Genomic DNA, 13,328 nt, shown 5'->3' on the forward strand with positions numbered 1-13,328 from the left:
GAACTGTGGAACAGATCAACAGAACCAGGAGTTGGTGCTTTGAAAGAATTAATAAGATAGATAAACCATTAGCCAGCCTTATTAAAAAGAAGAGAGAGAAGTCTCAAATTAATAAAATCATGAATGAGAAAGGAGAGATCACTAACAACACCAAGGAAATACAAACGATTTTAAAAACATATTATGAACAGCTCTACGCCAATAAATTAGGCAATCTAGAAGAAATGGACGCATTCCTGGAAAGCCACAAACTACCAAAACTGGAACAGGAAGAAATAGAAACCTTAACAGACCAATAACCAGGGAGGAAATTGAAGCAGTCATCAAAAACCTCCCAAGACACAAGAGTCCAGAGCCAGATGGCTTCCCAGGGGAATTTTATCAAACGTTTAAAGAAGAAACCATACCTATCCTCCTAAAGCTGTTTGGAAAGATAGAAAGAGATGGAGTACTTCCAAATTCGTTCTATGAGGCCAGCATCACATTAATTCCAAAACCAGACAAAGACCCCACCAAAAAGGAGAATTACAGACCAATATCCCTGATGAACATGGATGCAAAAATTCTCAACAAGATACTGGCCAACAGGATCCAACAGTACATTAAGAAAATTATTCACCATGACCAAGTAGGATTTATCCCTGGGACACAAGGCTGGTTCAACACCCGTAAAACAATCAATGTGATTCATCGTATCAGCAAGAGAAAAACCAAGAACCATATGATCCTCTCATTAGATGCAGAGAAAGCATTTGACAAAATACAGCATCCATTCCTGATCAAAACTCTTCAGAGTGTAGGGATAGAGGGAACATTCCTCAACATCTTAAAAGCCATCTATGAAAAGCCCACAGCAAATATCATTCACAATGGGGAAGCACTGGGAGCCTTTCCCCTAAGATCAGGAACAAGACACGGATGTCCACTCTCACCACTGCTGTTCAACATAGTACTGGAAGTCCTAGCCTCAGCAATCAGACAACAAAAAGACATTAAAGGCATTCAAATTAGCAAAGAAGAAGTCAAACTCTCCCTCTTCACCGATGACATGATACTCTACATAGAAAACCCAAAAGTCTCCACCCCAAGATTGCTAGAACTCATACAGCAATTCGGTAGCATGGCAGGATACAAAATCAATGCCCAGAAATCAGTGGCATTTCTATACACTAACAATGAGACTGAAGAAAGAGAAATTAAGGAGTCAATCCCATTTACAATTGCACCCAAAAGCATAAGATACCTAGGAATAAACCTAACCAAAGATGTAAAGGATCTATACCCTCAAAACTATAGAACACTTCTGAAAGAAATTGAGGAAGACACAAAGAGATGGAAAAATATTCCATGCTCATGGATTGGCAGAATTAATATTGTGAAAATGTCAATGTTACCCAGGGCAATATACACGTTTAATGCAATCCCTATCAAAATACCATGGACTTTCTTCAGAGAGTTAGAACAAATTATTTTAAGATTTGTGTGGAATCAGAAAAGACCCCAAATAGCCAGGGGAATTTTAAAAAAGAAAACCATATCTGGGGGCATCACAATGCCAGATTTCAGGTTGTACTACAAAGCTGTGGTCATCAAGACAGTGTGGTACTGGCACAAAAACAGACACATAGATCAGTGGAACAGAATAGAGAATACAGAAGTGGACCCTGAAATTTATGGTCAACTAATATTCGATAAAGGAGGAAAGACTATCTATTGGAAGAAAGACAGTCTCTTCAATAAATGGTGCTGGCATGAGAAAATGCTCTGCATCACTTGCCATCAGGGAAATACAAATCAAAACCACAATGAGATACCACCTCACACCAGTGAGAATGGGAAAAATTAACAAGGCAGGAAACAACAAATGTTGGAGAGGATGTGGAGAAAAGGGAACCCTCTTACACTGTTGGTGGGAATGTGAACTGGTGCAGCCACTGTGGAAAACTGTGTGGAGGTTCCTCAAACAGTTAAAAATATACCTGCCCTACGACCCAGCAATTGCACTGTTGGGGATTTACCCCAAAGATACAAATGCAATGAAACGCTGGGACACCTGCACCCCGATGTTTCTAGCAGCAATGGCCACGATAGCCAAACTGTGGAAGGAGCCTCGGTGTCCAACGAAAGATGAATGGATAAAGAAGATGTGGTTTATGTATACAATGGAATATTACTCAGCTATTAGAAATGACAAATACCCACCATTTGCTTCAACGTGGATGGAACTGGAGGGTATTATGCTGAGTGAAGTAAGTCAGTCGGAGAAGGACAAACATTATATGTTCTCATTCATTTGGGGAATATAAATAATAGTGAAAGGGAAAATAAGGGAAGGGAGAAGAAATGTGTGGGAAATATCAGAAAGGGAGACAGAACATAAAGACTGCTAACTCTGGGAAACGAACTAGGGGTGGTGGAAGGGGAGGAGGGCGGGGGGTGGGAGTGAATGGGTGACGGGCACTGGGTGTTATTCTGTATGTTAGTAAATTGAACACCAATAAAAAAAAAAAAAACTAAAAAAAAAAAAAAAAAGAAAAACAAAAAAAAAAAAATAAATAAATGGTGCTGGGAAAATTGGACATCCACATGCAGAAGAATGAAACTAGACCACTCTCTTTCACCATACACAAAGATAAACTCAAAATGGATGAAAGATCTAAATGTGAGACAAGATTCCATCAAAATCCTAGAGAAGAACACAGGCAACACCCTTTTTGAACTCGGCCATAGTAACTTCTTGCAAGATACATCCACGAAGGCAAAAGAAACAAAAGCAAAAATGAACTATTGGGACTTCATCAAGATAAGAAGCTTTTGCACAGCAAAGGATACAGTCAACAAAACTCAAAGACAACCTACAGAATGGGAGAAGGTATTTACAAATGACATATCAGATAAAGGGCTAGTTTCCAAGATCTATAAAGAACTTATTAAACTCAACAGCAATGAAACAAACAATCCAATCATGAAATGGGCAAAAGACATGAACAGAAATCTCACAGAGGAAGACATAGACATGGCCAACATGCATATGAGAAAATGCTCTGCATCACTTGCCATCAGGGAAATACAAATCAAAACCACAATGAGATACCACCTCACACCAGTGAGAATGGGGAAAATTAACAAGGCAGGAAACCACAAATGTTGGAGAGGATGCGGAGAAAAGGGAACCCTCTTACACTGTTGGTGGGAATGTGAACTGGTGCAGCCACTCTGGAAAACTGTGTGGAGGTTCCTCAAACAGTTAAAAATATACCTGCCCTACGACCCAGCAATTGCACTTGGGGATTTACCCCAAAGAAACAAATGCAATGAAACGCCGGGACACCTGCACCCCAATGTTTATAGCAGCTATGGCCACGATAGCCAAACTGTGGAAGGAGCCTCAGTGTCCAACGAAAGATGAATGGATAAAGAAGATGTGGTTTATGTATACAATGGAATATTACTCAGCTATTAGAAATGACAAATACCCACCATTTGCTTCAACGTGGATGGAACTGGAGGGTATTATGCTGAGTGAAGTAAGTCAGTCGGAGAAGGACAAACATTATATGTTCTCATTCATTTGGGGAATATAAATAATAGTGAAAGGGAATATAAGGGAAGGGAGAAGAAATGTGTGGGAAATATCAGAAAGGGAGACAGAACGTAAAGACTGCTAACTCTGGGAAACGAACTAGGGGTGGTAGAAGGGGAGAAGGGCGGGGGGTGGGAGTGAATGGGTGACGGGCACTGGGGGTTATTCTGTATGTTAGTAAATTGAACACCAATAAAAAATAAATTAAAAAAATAAAAAAAATAAACAACCCTATAAAAGAAAAAATAAAATAAATAAATAAATAAATAAATAAATAAATAAAATCTCTTAAAAAAAAAAAAAAAGATCCCAAATACCCAGAAGAATATTGAAAAAGAAAACCATGACGGGGGCATCACAATGCCAGATTTCAAGCTGTATTACAAAGTTGTGATCATTAAGACGCGTGGTACAGGCACAAAAATGGACACACAGATCAATAGAACAGAATAGAAAACCCAGAAATGGGCACTCAACTCTGTGGTCGACTAATATTTGACAAAGCGGGAAAGACTATCCACTGGAAAAAGGACAGTTTCTTCAATAAATGGTGCTGGGGAAATTGGACAGTCATGTGCAGAAGAATGAAACTGGACCATTCTCTTACACCATACACAAAGATAAACTGAAAATGGTTGAAATATCTACATGTGAGGCAAGAATCCACCAAAATCCTGGAAGAGAACACAGGCAACAACCTTTTTGGGCCACAGTAACTTCTCCAAGATACATCTATGAAGGCAAGGGAAACAAAAGCAGAAATGACCAATTGGGACTTACTCAGGATAAAAAGCTTCTGCACAGGAAAAGAAACAGTCACCAAAACTAAAAGACAACCTACAGAATGGGAGAAGATATTTGCAAATGACATAGCAGATAAAGAGCTAGTATCCAAGATCTATAAAGAACTTATCAAACTCAACACCCAAGAAACAAAAAAAAAAATCATAAAATAGGCAAAAGACATGAACATAAATTTCACCAAAGAAGACATACACATGGCCAACAAGCACATGAGAAAATGCTCCACATCTCTTGCCATCAGAGAAATAAATATTAGAACCACAATGAGATACCACCTCACACCAGTGAGAACGGCAAAAATTAACAAGACAGGAAACAACAAATGTTGGGAGAGGATGTGGAGAAAGGAGAACACCCTCTTGCACTGTTGGTGGGAATGTAAACTGGTACAGCCACTCTGGAAAACTGTGTGGAGTCTCCTCAAAAAGTTAAAAATAGAGCTACCCTACGACCCAGCAATTGCACTACTGGGTATCTCCCCCAAAGATACAGATGTATGTAGTGAAACACCGGGACACCTGCACCCCCACATTCATAGCAACAATATCCACAATAGCCTAACTGTAGATGGAGCCACAATGCCCTTCGACAGATGAATGGATAAAGAAGATGTGGATGGATATATATATATATACACACACACACACACATATATACAATGAATATTACTCAGTCATCAGAAAGGACAAATACCCACCATTTGCTTCGACGTGGATGGACCTGGAGGGTATTATACTGAGTAAAATAAGTCAATCGGAGAAGGACAATCATCATATGGTTTCACTCATATGGGGAATATAAGAAATAGTGAAAGGGATTATAAGGGAAAGGAGGGGAACTGAGTGGGAATTATTAGAGAGGGAGACAAACCATGAGAGACTCCTAACTCTGGGAAACAAAGAGTCATGGAAGGCGAGGTGGCCGGGGGTAGGGATTAACTGGGTGATGGGCACTGAGTAGTGCACTTGATGAGATGAGCACTGGGTGATATACTACATGTTGGCAAATCGAACTTAAATAAAACAAATTTAAAAAAAACAACATCTCAATTTAGAATAGCCACATTTCAAGAGTTCAGTAGCTGCATGTGGTATTATAAACGTAATTTTTATTTAGACTATTTGATTTATAAATAGATTTTGGAAGCTCTTGCATTTGCATTTTATCCTGCCAAAATGCCACTATAAATTTTTTAATCAAACAAATTTTCAAGACAAGTGGTATGACATAATAACCATAATAGCTGGTCTTTAAGCAAATATGTACCATAAGGCAGATACTGTCATAAATCCTCTATAAGTAGTGTTAACTAATTTAAATTAGTATTAACTAATTTAATCCACTCACAATCCAATGAGACAAGTATTATTATTATCCCCATTTTACATGATAATATTATAATAACATGTTGGCAGTGTGCAGTATAGATTTAAAGGGGAAGAGACTGGCAAGAGCTAGGTTACTTTCATTTACTTACTTATATCCCCACTTTGACCTAGATAGTATTTTAGGTGACTTAAAAGAGTACATAAAATAAAAGAAAATAACATGAATTCAAAGTGGGACAAAAGAAGAAAAACATCTCTTGAAATATTTGATCCATGGTGTTAAAATCTCTGATTTTTTTAAATGTTACTTCATTGAAAAAAAAAACAATATTAAGACAACAGAAATCAACGATAAAATTTTCTACAATCTCTTCATTTAGTCAGAAGTGTTTTATTTATTGATGTTACTTTAAGTCCTTGTACCCACACACATTCAGCTTCTACATATTTGTAGTAATTGTACACTAGTATTTTATATTCTACGTTTTCCTCAACATTATTCCATAACTTTTTCTTTGTTTTTAAGATTTTATTTATTTATTCATGAGAGACACAAAGAGAGAGAGAGAGAGAGAGAGAGGCAGAGACACAAGGTAGAGGGAGAAGCAGGCTCCATGCAGGGAGCCCAACATGGGACTCGATCCCAGGTCTCCAGGATCAGGCCTTGGGCCGAAGGCAGCGTTAAAATGCTGAGCCACCTGGGCTGCCCCATAACTTTTTCTCTTTCATTAGTCTTATTTTCTTTCTCTCCATTCCCCTGGACTGTAACCAATACTAAAAGACTAATGTATTTCTTTTTATTTTATTTTTATTTACTTATGATAGTCACAGAGAGAGGCAGAGACATAGGCAGAGGGAGAAGCAGGCACCAGGAGCCCGATGTGGGATTCGATCCCGGGTCTCCAGGATTGCGCCCTGAGCCAAAGGCAGGCGCCAAACCGCTGCGCCACCCAGGGATCCCAATACTAACGTATTTCTCTACATCTTTCTTTTCTTGTTAAAATATCCAAATAGGGGGGACACCTGCATTTAGTCAGGTAGTGATCCCAGGGTCCTGGAATCTAGTCCTGCATCGGGCTCCTGTCAGACAGCCTGCTTCTTCCTCTGCCTAGGTCTCTGACTCTCTCTCTGTGTCTAAAATGAATAAATAAAATCTTTAAAATATCCAAATAGGAAAAAAAAAATCCAAATAGGGACAAAAGACCTGATAATTCTTCGGGTCACTGGAAGCATGCACCAAGGAACAGGCAAATGAAAACTGAAACCACCCCTCAGGCAACAGCAATTTCCCTGACAAGACCACCCACAAGCCCAGAACACCTAGTTGAGCTAAACCCTTTATGGACCATGGAGTGACCATGGAATGACCTGTAATTATCTTCACCTCATTATAACACTAAAATCTCTGCCCAAGGAAGAGCTTCTGCCTAATTTACATAACACACAATGTATGTATAGGCATGTTTCCTTAAGGTGCAAGCATGAATTTATGCCCACCTCTACATACAATGACAAGGCCTCCCTATCTAAATATTCATCTGGGGCACCTGGCTGGCTCAGTTGGAAGAACATGCAACTTGTGAGTTTGAGCCCCATGGTGGGTATAGAGATTACTAAAAAATAAATAAAAACTAAGTAACTATTCATCTTAACCCTAAACAAAAAGCACCCATTCACCTGCTCTTGGGGAGTCACAACTTTAGAAGCTATTTCCCATGATCTTCTTATTTGCTTCAGATAAAGTTTACTTTTTGCAACAAAAACAAAACCATGTCTAAATACTACATACATAATAGGGGTTATGTTTATGTTAAGTTATGGTTGTAGGGTTTTAAAAATGAGGTCACATATTTCTGTACACATTCTTAGTATTTCGGGGAAATAGTTCTAACCTATTCTGATAGGTATATTTTATATAAGATTATTTCTCTAGGGGCACCTGGAGTCAGTAGAGCATAAAACTCTTCACCTTGGGGTGTTAAGTTCAGGTCCCATATTGGGCGTTGAGCCCACTTAAAAAAAAAAAAGATTATATATCTAACACTTGTGCTCGCTTTGGCAGCACATATACTATATATCTAACACCTGTTCTCAGAGACACGTGAGTTGTTTCCAGGTTTTTTCTTCCTTTTCTCCTTTTTCTTTCTTTCCTTTTTTTTTTTTTTTTTTTGCTTCCATAAACAACGCTGCAACAAATATTCTTCCCTAATCTCTGCACTTATAACCTCCTTCTGTGATGACTTTGCTACTAAAGTATAAATTTCAGAGTGGCATTCTTTTAGTTCTCAAATTTTTCAAGTTTTTTCTCACTCTAGAACTTTCTCATTGGCTGTTTTCTTTTCCAAAAATCTACAATTTCAAATTTATTTATAATTATTTAATGTCTTTCTCATCACACAAGTTTTTTTTTTTTTTTTAAGATTTTTTAGTTATTTATTCATGACAGACAGAGAGAGAGGAGAGAGAGGCAGAGACACAGGCAGAGGGAGAAGCAGCCTCAATGCAGGGAGCCTGACATGGAACTGGATCCCAGGTCTCCAGGATCACACCCCAGGTGAAGGCGGCGCTAAACTGCTGGGCCACTGAGGCTGCCAAAGAGTAAGTTTCTTGAGAGCTGAATCCTATTCATCCTTCAGGTCTTATCTCAGCTTACATATACTTGTTTGTAGAAGTTTTTCATGAACTCCAACCCCAATTGACCCCTCCATCATATTTTTTCATAGGCCTTCAACTTTTCTTTCCAGAAATTATCACAATTTGTAATTATATATTTATTTGTGTGATTATTTAATGTTGGTTTCCTTAACTAGGTCTGCGGGAGCACATCTAAGCACCTTGCCCTCAGAAGAGTATATGGTACATGTAAAATGTACAGCAAGTAGTTGTTAAATATTGAAACATTGAAAGAATTTTTTTAATATTGAAAGAATTCATTTTTTAAAGACTTTATTTGAGGGAGAGAGAATGAGAGAGCATGAGCTGGGGGAGAGGCAGTTGGAGAGGGAGAAGCACGCTCCTCACTGAGCTGGGAGTCTGATGCAGGGCTTGATCCCAGGACCCGGAAATCATGACCTGAACCAAAGGCAGATGCTTAACTGGCTGATCCAACCCAGGTGCCCAAAAGAATCTTTAAGATTTTGAGAGAGAGCGAGAGAGAGAGCACGCACATGAGCAAAAGCAAGGAGGAGTTGCAGAGGGAGTGGCAGAAGGAGAGGGAGAAGCAGACTCTCTCACCAGGGAGCCCAGTATGGGGCTATATCCCAGGACTCCAAGATTACTACTGGAGCTGGCAGATGCTCAACCAACTGAGCTACCCTGGCACCCCAATAATGAAAGAATTCTTAAAGGAAGATGCGGCTTGAAGAAAATCCTACTGCTGGTAAATCTTCCTTCCATAATAATTTTTAACAGATGAAAACAGCTTTGTTCTTTTTTTTTTTTTTAGCTTTGTTCTTAATTTAAGTGTTCATCTGTCTCAAAAGAATTAGTGTTAGCAACAACACCAACAAAAATTTACGAGGTAAAAACAATTAGCTCTAAGAGATGGAATATCTCTGGGGAACAGGATGAGGTTTTAAGAAAGGAATGTAAAAAGAGCTAATGAATTTTGAGAGACAGCCATGGAACAGTTTCTCTTTCATTGATTGATTTATTCAGTGAACAAGTATGTACTGAGTACTCTCATATGCCAGGTGGGGGGATATAGTACCTTAACCCAAAGAGACAAAAACACAAAGACAAATCTAGTCCTCATGGGAGCACATAATATGAAAAATAAGCAAATTATGTAGTATGTTAGCAAGCTGAAAAGTGCTATGGAGAAAAAAAAGGGGGATGTGAAGCAAGGAGGTATCAGGAAGGAGCAATTTTTTTTCAAGTTTAGATATTTATTAATCAGTATAAACCCCAACACAAAACACAAACATGATTTCGTGCAGTTAGAGGGGAAATATTTCCTAGATAAGTGGAAAATTGTGCCAATAACTTCTAGAAGACCTTCATTCTAAGCAGCTTTATAGTGAAACATTTCATTTAAAATGCTGGACCTCTGGGGCACCTGGGTGGCTCAGTGGTTGAGCATCTGCCTTTGGCTCAGGTCATGATCCTGGGGTTCTGCGATCGAGTCCTGCATCAGGCTCCCCGCAGGAGGCCTCCTTCTCCCTCTGCCTATGTCTCTGCCTCTCTGTCTCTCTCATGAATAAATAAATCTTTTTAAAAAAATCCTGGACCTTCTTTCTTCAGTTCCTGTAATATACATTCACTGATTAGGTAGAACTTGTATTGATCATTGGGACCCGGTTTGTTCCTGGGTTCTGGGTTATTCTTCCTATCCCAAAACTGACATCTGGATTGAACAATGCCAGGCACAAGACATACAGTGCTGCTCCAGTATCTCCTGCCCCAATAAATAAGAGGGGGGATTAAGCTCAGATGCTTCCTGGCCTGACTGAGGATCTGGCATAACACGGATGCAGCAGAGGCCTCCAGCACAGAAGAAAAAGTCACATATGCAAGGCCCAGCACTAAGTAGTCCCTACCAGAAGGAGTAATTTTTTTAAAATTTTTATTTATTTATGATAGTCACACACACACACACACAGAGAGAGAGAGGCAGAGACATAGGCAGAGGGAGAAGCAGGCTCCATGCACCGGGAGCTCGACGTGGGATTCGATCCCGGGTCTCCAGGATTGCGCCCTGGGCCAAAGGCAGGCGTTAAACCGCTGCGCCACCCAGGGATCCCAGGAGTAATTTTTTTTAAAGGATGGTCAGGGTAGATCTTAGGAAGTTAACATTTGAGGAAATACTTAAGGGAACTGAAGGAGGCAGTCATATGACTATCTTAAGGAAAAGTTTTAGAGGGAGAAAGCCAGTACAAAGGCCCTGAGGAAGGAACATGCCTTGTGTATACAAGGAATAGCAAAGAAGACAATGACACTGGGGATACACCAGCTTGATGATGTTAGAAGAAAAAGACTTAAATTTATTTATTAGTTGCCTTAGCAGACCACTTTTCTCTTTATTCCAGCTGCTACATGGCATCAAGCGTATACTCATTTTGATGGGGAGAATTGAGGCAAAACAAATATAGAAACAATTAAACTTCCTTATAACTTACAGCTAACAAGTACTTGAAACTGGCAGGGACCTTCCTCCAGGAACTCAACTGCCTCAATTTTAATACTTTGCTAGAGGCAAAAGGTAACCTTAGCATGACATTACTCTGACCTCCAGGATCTTGTAAAGTCTACTTTAACAGATGAAAATCTCTTTGGAAACTTCTCTGCCCACTTAAGATGTGTTAGCAATCATCCTCCAAACACATGGCCCACTGATAATACAGCTGAAGGATCTCATGACTAAGGTTTTACTAAACAGTAGTAAATAACGCCTCAAGATCCTAGAAACCTAGCTTCCAAATTCCTTCCAGACTTACACTATCTCTAACCCTCTCAACTTAAAAGTATATAATCAGTTACTCCTCACAACCCCAGTGCAGCTCTTTATGCCCATAGGTCCTGTTGCTGCACTATAATAAAAACACCTTCTTGAACCATAAAATGTCTCAAGAATTCTTTATTGACCATTGGGCTCAACCATCTTGCATCAACTTAACATGTCCTGCTTCTTCTCTACAATACCCAGGGTGAGCCTTCTGATTTTCCACATTAGTGTCAACTATGGAATTATGTAACTTCCTAAATATAGAGAATTACACCTGACTTATTTGTGTAGATTGTCATCAGGGTCCTGAAGCTAAGAATCTAATCATATTATAAAGCAATCAACTGGGACCAGGGCACTACTAAAAGGAAGTATTGAGACACGTATTGTACTGTATTGAATTGCTGCAATTCATAGCAATGGTACCAATATTTCCCCTCCCTTCCCAACCAATCTTCTTCCTTCACTTTTCTCAAAACCTACTTCAAAACTATGACTAGAAAGCCATTCCTGATTGATCATGCTAACTAGGTGTACCCAAAGCATTTACTTGTTCAGAAGTGAATAATTTAAAAGTAGTCTAAACATCTTATAAAGGGTTCTAAATCTCTTCATAGCTCCTTATTGAGTACAGGCCTAATGAGAAAAATCTTGGCTTTTCAAGACTTTCCCCTACCTGGGCTTATAACTGTCTTACTAGGGGCACTTGGGTGGCTCGAATGGTTAAGCATCTGCCTTCTGCTCAGGCCATGATCTCAGGGTCCTGGGATTGAGCCTTGCATCGGGCTCTGTGCTCAGCGGGGAGTCTGCTTCTGCTCCCTCTCTCAAATAAATGAATAAAATCTTTTTTTTAAATGAATAAAATCTTTAAGAAAATGTTTTGAGAAGTCTCTCCAGCCAAATCAGTCTTCCAAAACCATCATGCTTATTTCCATTTCTGCTCCGTTTTCATTTGTTCTCCACCTAAGATGTTCTTTCATCCAAGGTTTAACTCCTTTTCCACTTCCTACATGAAGCCTTCTTTAACCACTTTAGCTCAGAATTCCCCCTTCTGCTTCTATCAGTGTCTATGTGGGTCATTTTATTTAATAACGTATTAGGGCAAACCGAAATTTTTCCAAACCTCCAAAACACATACATATATTGACTCATTCTTTCAAAATTTCTATATAAACTGGTTACCCATGATTGGATCCTATGATCTTTGGAGACTACTTTATATACACACACACACACTTATTAGATATACAAAATGGTTAATATGGTGCTAAGCCCCTCAATATGTACATATAAATTATTCTCTTTCCCTCACATCCATTTGTTTATAAAGTTTTATGAATTCTACATCACAAAATTTCTCAATTCCACCCATGCCTCTCGTTGTGTCCTACTGCAGGACCTTAAACCCTCTCATCTAGACTACTGCAATTGACCCTTAATTAGTCTCCCTGCCTTCAACCTTCTTCCTTTCGGTCCACTCCCTTCACTCCTCAGTGAGAGCAAATCCAACTTCATTCTCATTAACACCTGTGGTGGCTCCAAACCCTTCAGCCTGATGAGACCTTTTGCAAAGTGCCTCAGTTTACCCTTACAGATTCATCATGTTTTTTCCCTTTCTAGAAATATCCTTTGGTGTTTTTGTCTTGTCGATGCCTCCTCCTCCTCCTCCTTCACGATCCGGTTCAGAAGTCATTTCCTGTCTCTAACTTTCCTTGACACTCCTTAGCGTGACTGACTGGATTTCCACGTGTTTTCACAACACTGTAGTGGTTGTTGTTACTATCTTCTCCGCAACACCAGGAGTTCCTTCAGTCCAGAGCTCTATCTCATTCATCTCTATTCTGTATTCCCGCAGGCAAAAGGGATCCAGTGTAAACCACACATCTGAACAAACATCTAGGGTGTAGAGTTATTAGGACTCTTGTTTTGAAGACCCCGGGGAGCCTAGGACGTAGCTGCGCGAGTGCCCCACTTTCAGTAAAGCCTGCTTGTACCGGAGCCTGGCGTCTCGCCGCTGAGGCATGCCCCACAGGGCAGGCGCTGGGCAGGGCTCGGAGGGGGCCCTGACCGCCATGCTGACCGGCAGCAGCGTCCGCGCGACCTACTTGGGTCCTGGCTAAGGGAGCTGGGGGAGTATGCCCACCGCGTGAGGGTGGTACCACACACTGAC

The 13,328-nt window shown here is 39.9% G+C and overlaps 1 protein-coding gene across 7 annotated transcripts in view; it reads right to left on the reverse strand.

Annotated features, from left to right (window-relative positions):
• The window catches only part of TMEM116 (transmembrane protein 116), a 145,626-nt gene that overhangs the window by 131,380 nt on the left and 918 nt on the right, over positions 1 to 13,328 (reverse strand). The gene's annotated exons all lie outside the window — the stretch shown is intronic.

Source organism: Canis aureus, chromosome 27 (genome assembly GCF_053574225.1).
Source record: "Canis aureus isolate CA01 chromosome 27, VMU_Caureus_v.1.0, whole genome shotgun sequence".
Lineage (NCBI taxonomy): Eukaryota > Metazoa > Chordata > Mammalia > Carnivora > Canidae > Canis > Canis aureus.